This window comes from Carcharodon carcharias, chromosome 2 (genome assembly GCF_017639515.1).
Source record: "Carcharodon carcharias isolate sCarCar2 chromosome 2, sCarCar2.pri, whole genome shotgun sequence".
Classification (NCBI taxonomy): Eukaryota; Metazoa; Chordata; class Chondrichthyes; order Lamniformes; family Lamnidae; genus Carcharodon; species Carcharodon carcharias.
Genome location: NC_054468.1, coordinates 121395799 through 121413444, shown reverse-complemented (window position 1 = coordinate 121413444; position 17646 = coordinate 121395799). Strand labels below are relative to the sequence as shown.

At 55.4% G+C, this 17646-nt stretch overlaps 2 pseudogenes; both read left to right on the top strand.

The window, feature by feature from the left end:
* The first annotated feature begins 1524 nt into the window (after positions 1-1524).
* Positions 1525-14176, top strand: LOC121288168 (annotated as a pseudogene).
* A 144-nt stretch (positions 14177-14320) lies between these two features.
* On the top strand, positions 14321-16811 carry LOC121288161 (annotated as a pseudogene).
* Positions 16812-17646: the final 835 nt, after the last annotated feature.

The window sequence follows — 17646 nt, the reverse complement described above, 5'->3', positions numbered from 1 at the left end:
ACAGCAGCAGCACCAGCATCAGTAGAACCAGCAGCAGCAGCACCACTAGTAGCAGCAATAGCATCAGTAGCAGCAATAGCAGCAGTAACAGCAGCAGCAACAGCAGCAGCAGGAGCACCAACACCAGCAGCAACAGCAGCAGCAGCAGGCAAAGCACCAGCAACAGCAACAACAGCAGCAGCAGCAGCCGTATCAGTTGCAGCAACAGCAGCAGCACCAGTATCAGCAGCACCAGAAGCAGCAGCAACATCAGCAGCACTAGCACCAGCAACAGCCGCAGCAACAGCATAAGCAGCAGCACCAGTACCAGCAACAGCAGCAACTACATCTGCAGCAACTGGAGCAACAACAGCAGCAACGGCAAGAGCAGCACCGGCAGCAATAACAGCAGCAGCTGCAACTACAGCATCACCAGCAGCAGCAACAGCAGCAAGACCAGCAGCAACAGCAACAGAAGCACCAGCAGCAGCACCACCACCAGTAGCAGCAACAGGATCATTAGCAGCAATAGCTACTGCAACAGCAGGATCAACAGAAGCCAAAGCACCAGCAGCAGCACCAACACCGGCAGCAACAGTAGCAGAAGCCAAAGCACCAGCAACAGCAACAGCAGCAGCAACAGCAGCAGCAGTGCCAACTGCAGCAGCATCTGCAGCAGCTGGCAGCAGCAGTACCAAAAGCAGCAGCACGAACAACAATAGGGACAGCAGCAGTAGCAGCAACAGCAGCATCAGCAATAGCAGCAGCAACAGCAACAGCAGTACCAGCAGCAATAAGAGCAGCAGCAGCAACTACAGCATCACCAGCAGCAGCAACTACAGCAACACCAGCAGCAGCAGCAGTACCAGCAACAGCAGCAGCAACACCAGCAACAGGAAGGGCAGCGCCATCAACAGTGGCAACAGCAGCAGCAACAGCAGAGCAGTAACAGCCAGAGCAGCACCAGCAAAAGCAGCAGCCACAGCAGCACCAACACCACCAGCAGCAGCAGTAGCAACAAGAGCAACAACAGCAACAGCACCAGCAGCAGTATCAGTTGCAGCAACAGCAGCAGCACCAGCATCAGCAGCACCAGCTGCAGCAGCACCACCAGTAGCAGCAATAGCATCAGTAGCAGCAATAGCTGCAGCAACAGCAGCAGCAGGAGCACCAACACCAGCAACAACAGCAGCAGCAGCAGCCGTATCAGTTGCAGCAACAGCAGCAGCACCAGTATCAGCAGCACCAGAACCAGCAGCAACATCAGCAGCACTAGCACCAGCAACGGCAGCAGCAACAGCATAAGCAGCAGCACTTGTACCAGCAACAGCAGCAACTATATCTGCAGCAACAGGAGCAACACCAGCAGCAAGAGCAAGAGCAACACCAGCAGCAGCACCACCACCAGTAGCAGCAACAGGATCAGTAGCAACAATAGCTACAGCAACAGCAGGTGTAACAACAGCAGCTGCACCAGCAGCAGCCACCAGCAGCAGCAGCACCAGCACTGGCAGCAACAGTAGCAGCAGCCAAAGCACCAGCAGCAGCAACAGCAGCAGCAACAGCAGCAGCAGTACCAACAGCACCAGCAGCTGCAGCAGCTGGCAGCAGCAGCACCAACAGCAGCAGCACCAACAACAACAGGAACAGCAGCAGTAGCAGCAACAGCAGCATCAGCAATAGCAGCAGCAACAGCAACAGCAGTACCAGCAGCAATAACAGCAGCAGCAGCAACTACAGCATCACCAGCAGCAGCAACAGCAGCAATGGCAGCAGCAGCAGCAGCAACAGCAGCAGTACCAGCAACAGCAGCAGCAACACCAGCAACAGGAAGAGCAGCACCATCAACAGTGGCAACAGCAGCAGCAACAGCAGCAGCAGTAACAGCCAGAGCAGCACCAGCAAAAGCAGCAGCCACAGCAGCACCAACACCACCAGCAGCAGCAGTACCAACACCAGCAACAGCAGCAACAGCACCAGCAGGAACACCAGCATCACCAGCTGCAACAGCAAATGCAAAAGCACCAGCAGCAGTATCAGTTGCAGCAACAGCAGCAGCACCAGCATCGGCAGCACCAGCAGCAGCAGCACCACCAGTAGCAGCAATAGCATCAGTAGCAGCATTAGCTGCAGCAACAGCAGCAGCAAAAGCAGCAGCAGGAGCACCAACACCAGCAGCAACAGCAGCAGCAGCAGCCAAAGCACCAGCAACAGCAGCAGCAGCAGCAGCAGTAACAGCCAGAGCAGCACCAGCAAAAGCAGCAGCCACAACAGCACCAACACCACCAGCAGCAGCAGTACCAACACCAGCATCACCAGCTGCAACAGCAACAGGAACAGCACCAGCAGCAGTATTAGTTTCAGCAACAGCAGCAGTACCAGCATCAGCAGCACCAGCAGCAGCAGCACCACCTTTATCAGCAATAGCTTCAGTGGCAGCAATAGCTGCAGCAACAGCAGCAGCAACAGCAGCAGCAGGAGCACCAACACCAGCAGCAACAGCAGCAGCAGCAGCCAAAGCACCAGCTACAGCAACAACAGCAGCAGCAGCAGCTGTATCTGTTGCAGCAACATCAGCAGCACCAGTATCAGCAGCACCAGAACCAGCAGCAACATCAGCAGCACTAGCACCTGCAACAGCAGAGGCAACAGCATGAGCAGCAGCACCAGTACCAGCAACAGCAGCAACTACATCTGCAGCAACAGGAGCAACACCAGCAGCAACAACAAGAGCAGTACCAGCAGCAGCACCACGATCAGTAGCAGCAACAGGATCAGTAGCAGCAATAGCTACAGCAACAGCAGGAGTAACAACAGCAGCTGCACCAGCAGCAGCCACCAGCACTGGACGCAACAGCAGCAGCGTACCAAGAGCAGCAGCAGCTGCAGCAACGACCAGCAGCAGCACCAAAGGCAGCAGCACCAACAGCAACAGGAACAGCAGCAGGAGCAGCAACAGCAGCAACAACATGAGCTGCAACAGCAGCAAAACGAACAGCAAGAGCAAGAGCAGCACCAGCAGCAGCACCACCACCAGTAGCAGCAACAGGAGCAGTATCAGCAATAGCTAGAGCAACAGCAGGAGCAACAGCAGCCAAAGCACCAGCAGCAGCACCAACACCCGCAGCAAATGTAGCAGCAGAGAAAGCACCAGCAACAGCAACAGCAGCAGCAACAGCAGCAGCAGTACCAACAGCAGCAGCAGCTGCAGCAGCTGGCAGCAGCGGCACCAAAAGCAGCAGCACGAACAACAATAGGGACAGCAGCAGTAGCAGCAACAGCAGCATCAGCAATAGCATCAGCAACAGCAACAGCAGTACCAGCAGCAATAACAGCAGCAGCAGCAACTACAGCATCACCAGCAGCAGCAACATCAGCAATGGCATCAGCAACAGCAGCAACAGGAAGTGCAGCACCATCAACAGCGGCAACAGCAGCAGCAACAGCAGCATCAGTAACAGCCAGAGCTGCACCAGCAAAAGCAGCAGCCACAGCAGCACCAACACCACCAGCAGCAGCAGTAACAACACCAGCAACAACAGCACCAGCAGGAACACCAGCATCACCTGCTGCAACAGCAACAGCAACAGCACCAGCAGCAGTATCAGTTGCAGCAACAGCAGCAGCAACAGCATCAGCAGAACCAGCAGCAGCAACACCTCCAGTAGCAGCAATAGCATCAGTAGCAGCAATAGCTGCAGCAACAGCAGCAACAACAGCAGCAGCAGGAGCACCAACACCAGCAGCAACAGCAGCAGCAGCAGCAGCCAAAGCACCAGCAACAGCGACAGCAGCAGCAGCATCAGCCATATCATTTGCAGCAACAGCAGCAGCACCAGTATCAGCAGCACCAGAACCAGCAGCAACATCAGCAGCACTAGCACCAGCAACAGCAGAGGCAACAGCATGAGCAGCAGCACCAGTACCAGCAACAGCAGCAACCACATCTGCAGCAACAGGAGCAACAACAGCAGCAACAAAAAGAGCAGTACCAGCAGCAGCACCACGACCAGTAGCAGCAACAGGATCAGTAGCAGCAATAGCTACAGCAACAGCAGGTGTAACAACAGCAGCTGCACCAGCAGCAGCCACCAGCACTGGACGCAACTGCAGCAGCAGTACCAACAGCAGCAGCAGCTGCAGCAGCTGGCAGCAGCAGCACCAAAAGCAGCAGCACGAACAACAATAGGGACAGCCGCAGTAGCAGCAACAGCAGCCTCAGCAATAGCAGCAGCAACAGCAACAGCAGTACCAGCAGCAATAACAGCAGCAGCAGCAACTACAGCATCACCAGCAGCAGCAAGAGCAGCAATGGCAGCACCAGCAGCAGCAACAGCAGCAACAGGAAGAGCAGTGCCATCAACAGCGGCAACAGCAGCAGCAACAGCAGCAGCAACAGCAGCAGCAGTAAGAGCCAGAGCAGCACCAGCAAAAGCAGCAGCATCAGCAGCACCAACACCACCAGCAGCAGCAGTACCAAGACCAGTCGCAGCAACAGGATCAGTAGCAACAATAGCTACAGCAACAGCAGGAGAAACAACAGCAGCTGCACCAGCAGCAGCCACCAGCAGCAGCAGCACCAGCACTGGCAGCAAAAGTAGCAGCACCAACAACACCAGCAGCAGCAGAACCAACACCAGCTACAACAGCAACAGCACCAGCAGGAACACCAGCATCACCAGCTGCAACAGCAACAGCAACAGCACCAGCAGCAGTATCAGTTTCAGCAACAGCAGCAGCAACAGCAGCAGCAGGAGCACCAACACCAGCAGCAACAGCAGCAGCAGCAGGCAAAGCACCAGCAACAGCAGCAACAGTAACAGCCATATCAGATGCAGCAACAGCAGCAGCAACAGTATCAGCAGCACCAGAACCAGCAGCAACATCAGCAGCACTAGAACCAGCAACAGCTAGGCAACAGCATGAGCATCAGCGCCAGTACCAGCAACAGCAGCAACTACATCTGCAGCAACAGGAGCAACACCAGCAGCAACAGCTAGAGCAGCACCAGCAGCAGCTCCACGACCAGTAGCAGAAACAGTATCAGTAGCAGCAATACCTACAGCAACAGCAGGAGCAACAACAGCAGCTTCACCAGCAGCAGCCACCAGCAGCAGCAGCACCAGCACTGGCAACAACAGCAGCAGCAGTACCAACAGCAGCAGCAGCTGCAGCAACGACCAGCAGCAGCACCAAAAGCAGCAGCGCCGTCAGCAACAGGAACAGCAGCAGTAGCAGCAACAGCAGCAAAAACATGAGCTGCAACAGCAGCAACAGCAGCATCAACAGCAAGAGCAGCACCAGCAGCAGCACCACCACCAGTAGCAGCAACAGGATCAGTAGCAGCAATAGCTACAGCAACAGCAGGAGCAACAGCAGCCAAAGCACGAGCTATAGCAACAGCAGGAGCAACAACAGCAGCTGCACCAGCAGCAGCCATCAGCAGCAGCAGCACCAGCACTGGCAGCAACAGTAGCAGCAGCCAAAGCACCAGCAGCAGCAACAGCAGCAGCAACAGCAGCAGCAGTACCAACAGCAGCAGCAGCTGCAGCAGCTAGCAGCAGCACCACCAACAGCCGCAGCTCCAACAACAACAGGAAGAGCAGCAGTAGCAGCAACAGCAGCATCAGCAAAAGCAGCAGCAACAGCAACAGAAGTACCAGCAGCAATAACAGCAGCAGCAACAACTACAGCATCACCAGCAGCAGCAACAACAGCAACACCAGCAGCAACAGCAAGTGTAGCACCAGCAGCAGCACCACCACCAGTTGCAGCAACAGGATCAGTAGCAGCACCAGCAGCAGCACCACCACCGGTAGCAGTAAGAGAATCAGTAGGATCAAGAGCTACAGCAACAGCATCAGCAACAGCAGCCAAAGCTGCAGCAGCAGCACCAGCACCGGCAGCAACAGTAGCAGCAGGCAAAGAAACAGCAACAGCATCAGCAACAGCAGCAGCAGTACCAACAGCAGCAGCTGCAGCAGCTGGCAGCAGCAGCACCAAAAGCAGCAGCACGAACAATAGGGACAGCAGCAGTAGCAGCAACAGCAGCATCAGCAATAGCAGCAGCAACAGCAACAGCAGTACCAGCAGCAATAACAGCAGCAGCAGCAACTACAGCATCACCATCGGCAGCAACAGCTGCAACACCAGCAGCAGCAGCAGCAACAGCAGCAGTACCAGCAACAGCAGCAGCAACACCAGCAGCAGCAGCAGTACCAGCAACAGCAGCAGCAACACCAGCAACAGAAAGGGCAGCGCCATCAACAGTGGCAACAGCAGCAGCAACAGCAGAGCAGTAACAGCCAGAGCAGCACCAGCAAAAGCAGCAGCCACAGCAGCACCAACACCACCAGCAGCAGCAGTACCAACACGAGCAACAACAGCAACAGCACCAGCACCAATATCAGTTGCAGCAACAGCAGCAGCACCAGCAACAGCAGCACCAGCAGCAGCAGCACCACCAGTAGCAGCAATAGCATCAGTAGCAGCAATAGCTGCAGCAACAGCAGCAGCAACAGCAGCAGCAGGAGCACCAACAACAGCAACAACAGCAGCAGCAGCAGCCGTATCAGTTGCAGCAACAGCAGCAGCACCAGTACCAGCAGCACCAGAACCAGCAGCAACATCAGCAGCACTAGCACCAGCAACAGCCGCAGCAACAGCATAAGCAGCAGCACCAGTACCAGCAACAGCAGCAACTACATCTGCAGCACCAGGAGCAACAGCAGCAGCAACGGCAAGAGCAGCACCAGCAGCAGCACCACCACCAGTAGCAGCAACAGGATGACTAGCAACAATAGCTATAGCAACAGCAGGAGCAACAACAGCAGCTGCACCAGCAGCAGCCACCAGCAGCAGCAACAGCAGCAGCAGTACCAACAGCAGCAGCAGCTGCAGCAGCTAGCAGCAGCACCACCAACAGCCGCAGCACCAACAACAACAGGAACAGCAGCAGTAGTAGCAACAGCAGCATCAGCAATAACAGCAGCAACAGCAACAGCAGTACCAGCAGCAATAACAGCAGCAGCAACAACTACAGCATCACCAGCAGCAGCAACAACAGCAACTGCAGCAGCAACAGCAAGAGCAGAACCAGCAGCAGCACCACCACCAGTTGCAGCAACAGGATCATTAGCAGCACCAGCAGCGGCACCACCACCGGTAGCAGCAACAGAATCAGTAGGATCAAGAGCTACAGTAACAGCATCAGCAACAGTAGCCAAAGCACCAGCAGCAGCACCAACACCGGCAGCAACAGTAGCAGCAGGCAAAGCAACAGCAACAGCAGCAGCAACAGCAGCAGCAGTACCAACAGCAGCAGCAGCTGCAGCAGATGGTAGCAGCAGCACCAAAAGCAGCAGCACGAACAACAATAGGGACAGCAGCAGTAGCAGCAACAGCAGCATCAGCAATAGCAGCAGCAACAGCAACAGCCGTACCAGCAGCAATAACAGCAGCAGCAGCAACTACAGCATCACCAGCAGCAGCAACAGCTGCAACACCAGCAGCAGCAGCAGCAACAGCAGCAGTAACAGCAACAGACGCAGCAACACCAGCAACAGGAAGAGCAGCGCCATCAATAGCGGCACCAGCACCAGCCACCAGCAGCAGCAGCACCAGCACTGGCAACAACAGCAGCAGCAGTACCAACAGCAGCAGCAGCTGCAGCAACGACCTGCAGCAGCACCAAAAGCAGCAGCGCCAACACCAACAGGAGCAGCAGCAGTAGCAGCAACAGCAGCATCACCAGCAGCAGCAACAACAGCAACACCAGCAGCAACAGCAAGAGCAGCACCAGCAGCAGCACCACCACCAGTTGCAGCAACAGGAACAGTAGCAGCACCAGCAGCAGCACCACCACCGGTAGCAGCAAAAGAATCAGTAGCATCAAGAGCTACAGCAACAGCATCAGCAACAGCAGCCAAAGCACCAGCAGCAGCACCAACACCGGCAGCAACAGAAGCAGCAGGCAAAGCAACCAAAAGCAGCAGCGCCAACAGCAACAGGAACAGCAGCAGTAGCAGCAACAGCAGCAACAACATGAGCTGCTACAGCAGCAACACCAGCAGCAACTGCAAGAGCAGCACCAGCAGCAGCACCACCACAAGTAGCAGCAACAGGATCAGTAGCTGCAATAGCTACAGCAACAGCAGGAGCAACAGCAGCCAAAGCACCAGCAGCAGCACCAACACTGGCAGCAACAGTAGCAGCAGCCAAAGAACCAGCAGCAGCAACAGCAGCAGCAACAGCAGCAGCAGTACCAACAGCAACAGCAGCTACAGCAGCTAGCATCAGCAGCAACAACAGCAGAAGCACGAATAACATTAGGGACAGCAGCAGTAGCAGCAACAGCAGCATCAGCAATAGCAGCAGCAACAGCAACAGCAGTACCAGCAGCAATAAAAGCAGCAGCAGCAACTACAGCATCACCAGCAGCAGCAACAGCAGCAAGACCAGCAGCAACAGCAAGAGCAGCACCAGCAGCAGCACCACCACCAGTAGCAGCAACAGGATCAGTAGCAGCAATAGCTACTGCAACAGCAGGATCAACAGAAGCCAAAGCACCAGCAGCAGCACCAACACCAGCAGCAACAGTAGCAGAAGCCAAAGCACCAGCAACAGCAACAGCAGCAGCAACAGCAGCAGCAGTGCCAACAGCAGCAGCATCTGCAGCAGCCGGCAGCAGCATTACCAAAAGCAGCAGCACGAACAACAATAGGGACAGCAGCAGTAGCAGCAACAGCAGCATCAGCAATATCAGCAGCAACAGCAACAGCAGTACCAGCAGCAATAACAGCAGCAGCAGCAACTACAGCATCACCAGCAGCAACAGCAGCAACACCAGCAGCAGCAGCAGTACCAGCAACAGCAGCAGCAACACCAGCAACAGGAAGGGCAGCGCCATCAACAGTGGCCACAGCAGCAGCAACAGCAGAGCAGTAACAGCCAGAGCAGCACCAGCAAAAGCAGCAGCCACAGCAGCACCAACACCACCAGCAGCAGCAGTACCAACACGAGCAACAACAGCAACAGCACCAGCAGCAGTATCAGTTGCAGCAACAGCAGCAGCACCAGCATCAGCAGCACCAGCAGCAGCAGCACCACCAGTAGCAGCAATAGCATCAGTAGCAGCAATAGCTGCAGCAACAGCAGCAGCAACAGCATCAGCAGGAGCACCAACAACAGCAACAACAGCAGCAGCAGCAGCCGTATCAGTTGCAGCAACAGCAGCAGCACCAGTATCAGCAGCACCAGAACCAGCAGCAACATCAGCAGCACTAGCACCAGCAACGGCAGCAGCAACAGCATAAGCAGCAGTACCAGTACCAGCAACAGCAGCAACTATATCTGCAGCAACAGGAGCAACACCAGCAGCAAGAGCAAGAGCAACACCAGCAGCAGCACCACCACCAGTAGCAGCATCAGGATCAGTAGCAACAATAGCTACAGCAACAGCAGGAGCAACAACAGCAGCTGCACCAGCAGCAGCCACCAGCAGCAGCAGCACCAGCACTGGCAGCAACAGTAGCAGCAGCCAAAGCACCAGCAGCAGCAACAGCAGCAGCAACAGCAGCAGCAGTGCCAACAGCAGCAGCATCTGCAGCAGCTGGCAGCAGCAGTACCAAAAGCAGCAGCACGAACAACAATAGGGACAGCAGCAGTAGCAGCAACAGCAGCATCAGCAATAGCAGCAGCAACAGCAACAGCAGTACCAGCAGCAATAACAGCAGCAGCAGCAACTACAGCATCACCAGCAGCAACAGCAGCAACACCAGCAGCAGCAGCAGTACCAGCAACAGCAGCAGCAACACCAGCAACAGGAAGGGCAGCGCCATCAACAGTGGCAACAGCAGCAGCAACAGCAGAGCAGTAACAGCCAGAGCAGCACCAGCAAAAGCAGCAGCCACAGCAGCACCAACACCACCAGCAGCAGCAGTACCAACACGAGCAACAACAGCAACAGCACCAGCAGCAGTATCAGTTGCAGCAACAGCAGCAGCACCAGCATCAGCAGCACCAGCAGCAGCAGCACAACCAGTAGCAGCAATAGCATCAGTAGCAGCAATAGCTGCAGCAACAGCAGCAGCAACAGCAGCAGCAGGAGCTCCAACAACAGCAACAACAGCAGCAGAAGCAGCCGTATCAGTTGCAGCAACAGCAGCAGCACCAGTATCAGCAGCACCAGAACCAGCAGCAACATCAGCAGCACTAGCACCAGCAACGGCAGCAGCAACAGCATAAGCAGCAGTACCAGTACCAGCAACAGCAGCAAATATATCTGAAGCAACAGGAGCAACACCAGCAGCAAGAGCAAGAGCAACACCAGCAGCACCACCACCACCAGTAGCAGCAACAGGATCAGTAGCAACAATAGCTACAGCAACAGCAGGAGCAACAACAGCAGCTGCACCAGCAGCAGCCACCAGCAGCAGCAGCACCAGCACTGGCAGCAACAGTAGCAGCAGCCAAAGCACCAGCAGCAGCAACAGCATCAGCAACAGCAGCAGCAGTACCAACAGCAGCAGCAGCTGCAGCTGCTGGCATCAGCAGCACCAACAGCAGCAGCACCAACAACAACAGGAACAGCAGCAGTAGCAGCAACAGCTGCATCAGCAATAGCAGCAGCAACAGCAACAGCAGTACCAGCAGCAATAACAGCAGCAGCAGCAACTACAGCATCACCAGCAGCAGCAACTACAGCAACACCAGCAGCAGCAGCAGTACCAGCAACAGCAGCAGCAACACCAGCAACAGGAAGGGCAGCGCCATCAACAGTGGCAACAGCAGCAGCAACAGCAGAGCTGTAACAGCCAGAGCAGCACCAGCAAAAGCAGCAGCCACAGCAGCACCAACACCACCAGCAGCAGCAGTACCAACACGAGCAACAACAGCAACAGAATGAGCAGCAGTATCAGTTGCAGCAACAGCAGGAGCACCAGCATCAACAGCACCAGCAGCAGCAGCACCACCAGTAGCAGCAATAGCATCAGTAGCAGCAATAGCTGCAGCAACAGCAGCAACAATAGCAGCAGCAGGAGCACCAACACCAGCAGCAACAGCAGCAGCAGCAGGCAAAGCACCAGCTACAGAAACAACAGCAGCAACAGCAGCAGCCATATCAGTTGCAGCAACAGCAGCAGCAACAGTATCAGCAGCACCAGACCCAGCAGCAACATCAGCAGCACTAGCAACAGCAACAGCAGAGGCAACAGCATGAGCAGCAGCACCAGTACCAGCAACAGCAGCAAAAGCTTCTGCAGCAACAGGAGCAACACCAGCAGCAACAGCAAGAGCAGCACAAACAGCAGCTCCATGAACAGTAGCAGCAACAGTATCAGTAGCAGCAATAGCTACAGCAACAGCAGGAGCAACAAAAGCAGCTGCACCAGCAGCAGCCACCAGCAACAGCAGCACCAGCACTGGCAGCAACATCAGCAGCACTAGCAACAGCAACAGCAGAGGCAACAGCATGAGCAGCAGCACCAGTACCAGCAACAGCAGCAACCACATCTGCAGCAACAGGAGCAACAACAGCAGCAACAAAAAGAGCAGTACCAGCAGCAGCACCACGACCAGTAGCAGCAACAGGATCAGTAGCAGCAATAGCTACAGCAACAGCAGGTGTAACAACAGCAGCTGCACCAGCAGCAGCCACCAGCACTGGACGCAACTGCAGCAGCAGTACCAACAGCAGCAGCAGCTGCAGCAGCTGGCAGCAGCAGCACCAACAGCAGCAGCACGAACAACAATAGGGACAGCCGCAGTAGCAGCAACAGCAGCATCAGCAATAGCAGCAGCAACAGCAACAGCAGTACCAGCAGCAATAACAGCAGCAGCAGCATCTACAGCATCACCAGCAGCAGCAAGAGCAGCAATGGCAGCACCAGCAGCAGCAACAGCAGCAACAGGAAGAGCAGTGCCATCAACAGCGGCAACAGCAGCAGCAACAGCAGCAGCAGTAAGAGCCAGAGCAGCACCAGCAAAAGCAGCAGCATCAGCAGCACCAACACCACCAGCAGCAGCAGTACCAAGACCAGTCGCAGCAACAGGATCAGTAGCAACAATAGCTACAGCAACAGCAGGAGAAACAACAGCAGCTGCACCAGCAGCAGCCACCAGCAGCAGCAGCACCAGCACTGGCAGCAAAAGTAGCAGCACCAACACCACCAGCAGCAGCAGAACCAACACCAGCTACAACAGCAACAGCACCAGCAGGAACACCAGCATCACCAGCTGCAACAGCAACAGCAACAGCACCAGCAGCAGTATCAGTTTCAGCAACAGCAGCAGCAACAGCAGCAGCAGGAGCACCAACACCAGCAGCAACAGCAGCAGCAGCAGGCAAAGCACCAGCAACAGCAGCAACAGTAACAGCCATATCAGATGCAGCAACAGCAGCAGCAACAGTATCAGCAGCACCAGAACCAGCAGCAACATCAGCAGCACTAGAACCAGCAACAGCTAGGCAACAGCATGAGCATCAGCGCCAGTACCAGCAACAGCAGCAACTACATCTGCAGCAACAGGAGCAACACCAGCAGCAACAGCTAGAGCAGCACCAGCAGCAGCTCCACGACCAGTAGCAGAAACAGTATCAGTAGCAGCAATACCTACAGCAACAGCAGGAGCAACAACAGCAGCTTCACCAGCAGCAGCCACCAGCAGCAGCAGCACCAGCACTGGCAACAACAGCAGCAGCAGTACCAACAGCAGCAGCAGCTGCAGCAACGACCAGCAGCAGCACCAAAAGCAGCAGCGCCGACAGCAACAGGAACAGCAGCAGTAGCAGCAACAGCAGCAAAAACATGAGCTGCAACAGCAGCAACAGCAGCATCAACAGCAAGAGCAGCACCAGCAGCAGCACCACCACCAGTAGCAGCAACAGGATCAGTAGCAGCAATAGCTACAGCAACAGCAGGAGCAACAGCAGCCAAAGCACCAGCTATAGCAACAGCAGGAGCAACAACAGCAGCTGCACCAGCAGCAGCCATCAGCAGCAGCAGCACCAGCACTGGCAGCAACAGTAGCAGCAGCCAAAGCACCAGCAGCAGCAACAGCAGCAGCAACAGCAGCAGCAGTACCAACAGCAGCAGCAGCTGCAGCAGCTAGCAGCAGCACCACCAACAGCCGCAGCTCCAACAACAACAGGAAGAGCAGCAGTAGCAGCAACAGCAGCATCAGCAAAAGCAGCAGCAACAGCAACAGAAGTACCAGCAGCAATAACAGCAGCAGCAACAACTACAGCATCACCAGCAGCAGCAACAACAGCAACACCAGCAGCAACAGCAAGTGTAGCACCAGCAGCAGCACCACCACCAGTTGCAGCAACAGGATCAGTAGCAGCACCAGCAGCAGCACCACCACCGGTAGCAGTAAGAGAATCAGTAGGATCAATAGCTACAGCAACAGCATCAGCAACAGCAGCCAAAGCTGCAGCAGCAGCACCAGCACTGGCAGCAACAGTAGCAGCAGGCAAAGAAACAGCAACAGCATCAGCAACAGCAGCAGCAGTACCAACAGCAGCAGCTGCAGCAGCTGGCAGCAGCAGCACCAAAAGCAGCAGCACGAACAATAGGGACAGCAGCAGTAGCAGCAACAGCAGCATCAGCAATAGCAGCAGCAACAGCAACAGCAGTACCAGCAGCAATAACAGCAGCAGCAGCAACTACAGCATCACCATCGGCAGCAACAGCTGCAACACCAGCAGCAGCAGCAGCAACAGCAGCAGTACCAGCAACAGCAGCAGCAACACCAGCAGCAGCAGCAGTACCAGCAACAGCAGCAGCAACACCAGCAACAGAAAGGGCAGCGCCATCAACAGTGGCAACAGCAGCAGCAACAGCAGAGCAGTGACAGCCAGAGCAGCACCAGCAAAAGCAGCAGCCACAGCAGCACCAACACCACCAGCAGCAGCAGTACCAACACGAGCAACAACAGCAACAGCACCAGCACCAATATCAGTTGCAGCAACAGCAGCAGCACCAGCATCAGCAGCACCAGCAGCAGCAGCACCACCAGTAGCAGCAATAGCATCAGTAGCAGCAATAGCTGCAGCAACAGCAGCAGCAACAGCAGCAGCAGGAGCACCAACAACAGCAACAACAGCAGCAGCAGCAGCCGTATCAGTTGCAGCAACAGCAGCAGCACCAGTATCAGCAGCACCAGAACCAGCAGCAACATCAGCAGCACTAGCACCAGCAACAGCCGCAGCAACAGCATAAGCAGCAGCACCAGTACCAGCAACAGCAGCAACTACATCTGCAGCACCAGGAGCAACAACAGCAGCAACGGCAAGAGCAGCACCAGCAGCAGCACCACCACCAGTAGCAGCAACAGGATGACTAGCAACAATAGCTATAGCAACAGCAGGAGCAACAACAGCAGCTGCACCAGCAGCAGCCACCAGCAGCAGCACTGGCAGCAGCAGTACCAACAGCAGCAGCAGCTGCAGCAGCTAGCAGCAGCACCACCAACAGCCGCAGCACCAACAACAACAGGAACAGCAGCAGTAGTAGCAACAACAGCATCAGCAATAACAGCAGCAACAGCAACAGCAGTACCAGCAGCAATAACAGCAGCAGCAACAACTACAGCATCACCAGCAGCAGCAACAACAGCAACTGCAGCAGCAGCAGTAGTAGCAACAACAGCATCAGCAATAACAGCAGCAACAGCAACAGCAGTACCAGCAGCAATAACAGCAAAAGCAACAACTACAGCAGCACCAGCAGCAGCACCACCACCGGTAGCAGCAACAGAATCAGTAGGATCAAGAGCTACAGTAACAGCATCAGCAACAGTAGCCAAAGCACCAGCAGCAGCACCAACACCGGCAGCAACAGTAGCAGCAGGCAAAGCAACAGCAACAGCAGCAGCAAGAGCAGCAGCAGTACCAACAGCAGCAGCAGCTGCAGCAGATGGTAGCAGCAGCACCAAAAGCAGCAGCACGAACAACAATAGGGACAGCAGCAGTAGCAGCAACAGCAGCATCAGCAATAGCAGAAGCAACAGCAACAGCAGTACCAGCAGCAATAACAGCAGCAGCAGCAACTACAGCATCACCAGCAGCAGCAACAGCTGCAACACCAGCAGCAGCAACAGCAGCAGTAACAGCAACAGAAGCAGCAACACCAGCAACAGGAAGAGCAGCGCCATCAATAGCGGCACCAGCACCAGCCACCAGCAGCAGCAGCACCAGCACTGGCAACAACAGCAGCAGCAGTACCAACAGCAGCAGCAGCTGCAGCAACGACCTGCAGCAGCACCAAAAGCAGCAGCGCCAACACCAACAGGAACAGCAGCAGTAGCAGCAGCAGCAGCATCACCAGCAGCAGCAACAACAGCAACACCAGCAGCAACAGCAAGAGCAGCACCAGCAGCAGCACCACCACCAGTTGCAGCAACAGGAACAGTAGCAGCACCAGCAGCATCACCACCACCGGTAGCAGCAACAGAATCAGTAGGATCAAGAGCTACAGCAACAGCATCAGCAACAGCAGCCAAAGCACCAGCAGCAGCACCAACACCGGCAGCAACAGAAGCAGCAGGCAAAGCAACCAAAAGCAGCAGCGCCAACAACAACAGGAACAGCAGCAGTAGCAGCAACAGCAGCAACAACATGAGCTGCTACAGCAGCAACACCAGCAGCAACAGCAAGAGCAGCACCAGCAGCAGCACCACCACAAGTAGCAGCAACAGGATCAGTAGCTGCAATAGCTACAGCAACAGCAGGAGCAACAGCAGCCAAAGCACCAGCAGCAGCACCAACACTGGCAGCAACAGTAGCAGCAGCCAAAGAACCAGCAGCAGCAACAGCAGCAGCAACAGCAGCAGCAGTACCAACAGCAACAGCAGCTACAGCAGCTAGCATCAGCAGCAACAACAGCAGAAGCACGAATAACATTAGGGACAGCAGCAGTAGCAGCAACAGCAGCATCAGCAATAGCAGCAGCAACAGCAACAGCAGTACCAGCAGCAATAATAGCAGCAGCAGCAACTACAGCATCACCAGCAGCAGCAACAGCAGCAAGACCAGCAGCAACAGCAAGAGCAGCACCAGCAGCAGCACCACCACCAGTAGCAGCAACAGGATCAGTAGCAGCAATAGCTACTGCAACAGCAGGATCAACAGAAGCCAAAGCACCAGCAGCAGCACCAACACCAGCAGCAACAGTAGCAGAAGCCAAAGCACCAGCAACAGCAACAGCAGCAGCAACAGCAGCAGCAGTGCCAACAGGAGCAGCATTTGCAGCAGCCGGCAGCAGCATTACCAAAAGCAGCAGCACGAACAACAATAGGGACAGCAGCAGTAGCAGCAACAGCAGCATCAGCAATAGCAGCAGCAACAGCAACAGCAGTATCAGCAGCAATAACAGCAGCAGCAGCAACTACAGCATCACCAGCAGCAACAGCAGCAACACCAGCAGCAGCAGCAGTACCAGCAACAGCAGCAGCAACACCAGCAACAGGAAGGGCAGCGCCATCAACAGTGGCAACAGCAGCAGCAACAGCAGAGCAGTAACAGCCAGAGCAGCACCAGCAAAAGCAGCAGCCACAGCAGCACCAACACCACCAGCAGCAGCAGTACCAACACGAGCAACAACAGCAACAGCACCAGCAGCAGTATCAGTTGCAGCAACAGCAGCAGCACCAGCATCAGCAGCACCAGCAGCAGCAGCACCACCAGTAGCAGCAATAGCATCAGTAGCAGCAATAGCTGCAGCAACAGCAGCAGCAACAGCAGCAGCAGGAGCACCAACAACAGCAACAACAGCAGCAGCAGCAGCCGTATCAGTTGCAGCAACAGCAGCAGCACCAGTATCAGCAGCACCAGAACCAGCAGCAACATCAGCAGCACTAGCACCAGCAACGGCAGCAGCAACAGCATAAGCAGCAGTACCAGTACCAGCAACAGCAGCAACTATATCTGCAGCAACAGGAGCAACACCAGCAGCAAGAGCAAGAGCAACACCAGCAGCAGCACCACCACCAGTAGCAGCAACAGGATCAGTAGCAACAATAGCTACAGCAACAGCAGGAGCAACAACAGCAGCTGCACCAGCAGCAGCCACCAGCAGCAGCAGCACCAGCACTGGCAGCAACAGTAGCAGCAGCCAAAGCACCAGCAGCAGCAACAGCAGCAGCAACAGCAGCAGCAGTGCCAACAGCAGCAGCATCTGCAGCAGCTGGCAGCAGCAGTACCAAAAGCAGCAGCACGAACAACAATAGGGACAGCAGCAGTAGCAGCAACAGCAGCATCAGCAATAGCAGCAGCAACAGCAACAGCAGTACCAGCAGCAATAACAGCAGCAGCAGCAACTACAGCATCACCAGCAGCAACAGCAGCAACACCAGCAGCAGCAGCAGTACCAGCAACAGCAGCAGCAACACCATCAACAGGAAGGGCAGCACCATCAACAGTGGCAACAGCAGCAGCAACAGCAGAGCAGTAACACCAGAGCAGCACCAGCAAAAGCAGCAGCCACAGCAGCACCAACACCACCAGCAGCAGCAGTACCAACACGAGCAACAACAGCAACAGAATCAGCAGCAGTATCAGTTGCAGCAACAGCAGCAGCACCAGCATCAGCAGCACCAGCAGCAGCAGCACCACCAGTAGCAGCAATAGCATCAGTAGCAGCAATAGCTGCAGCAACAGCAGCA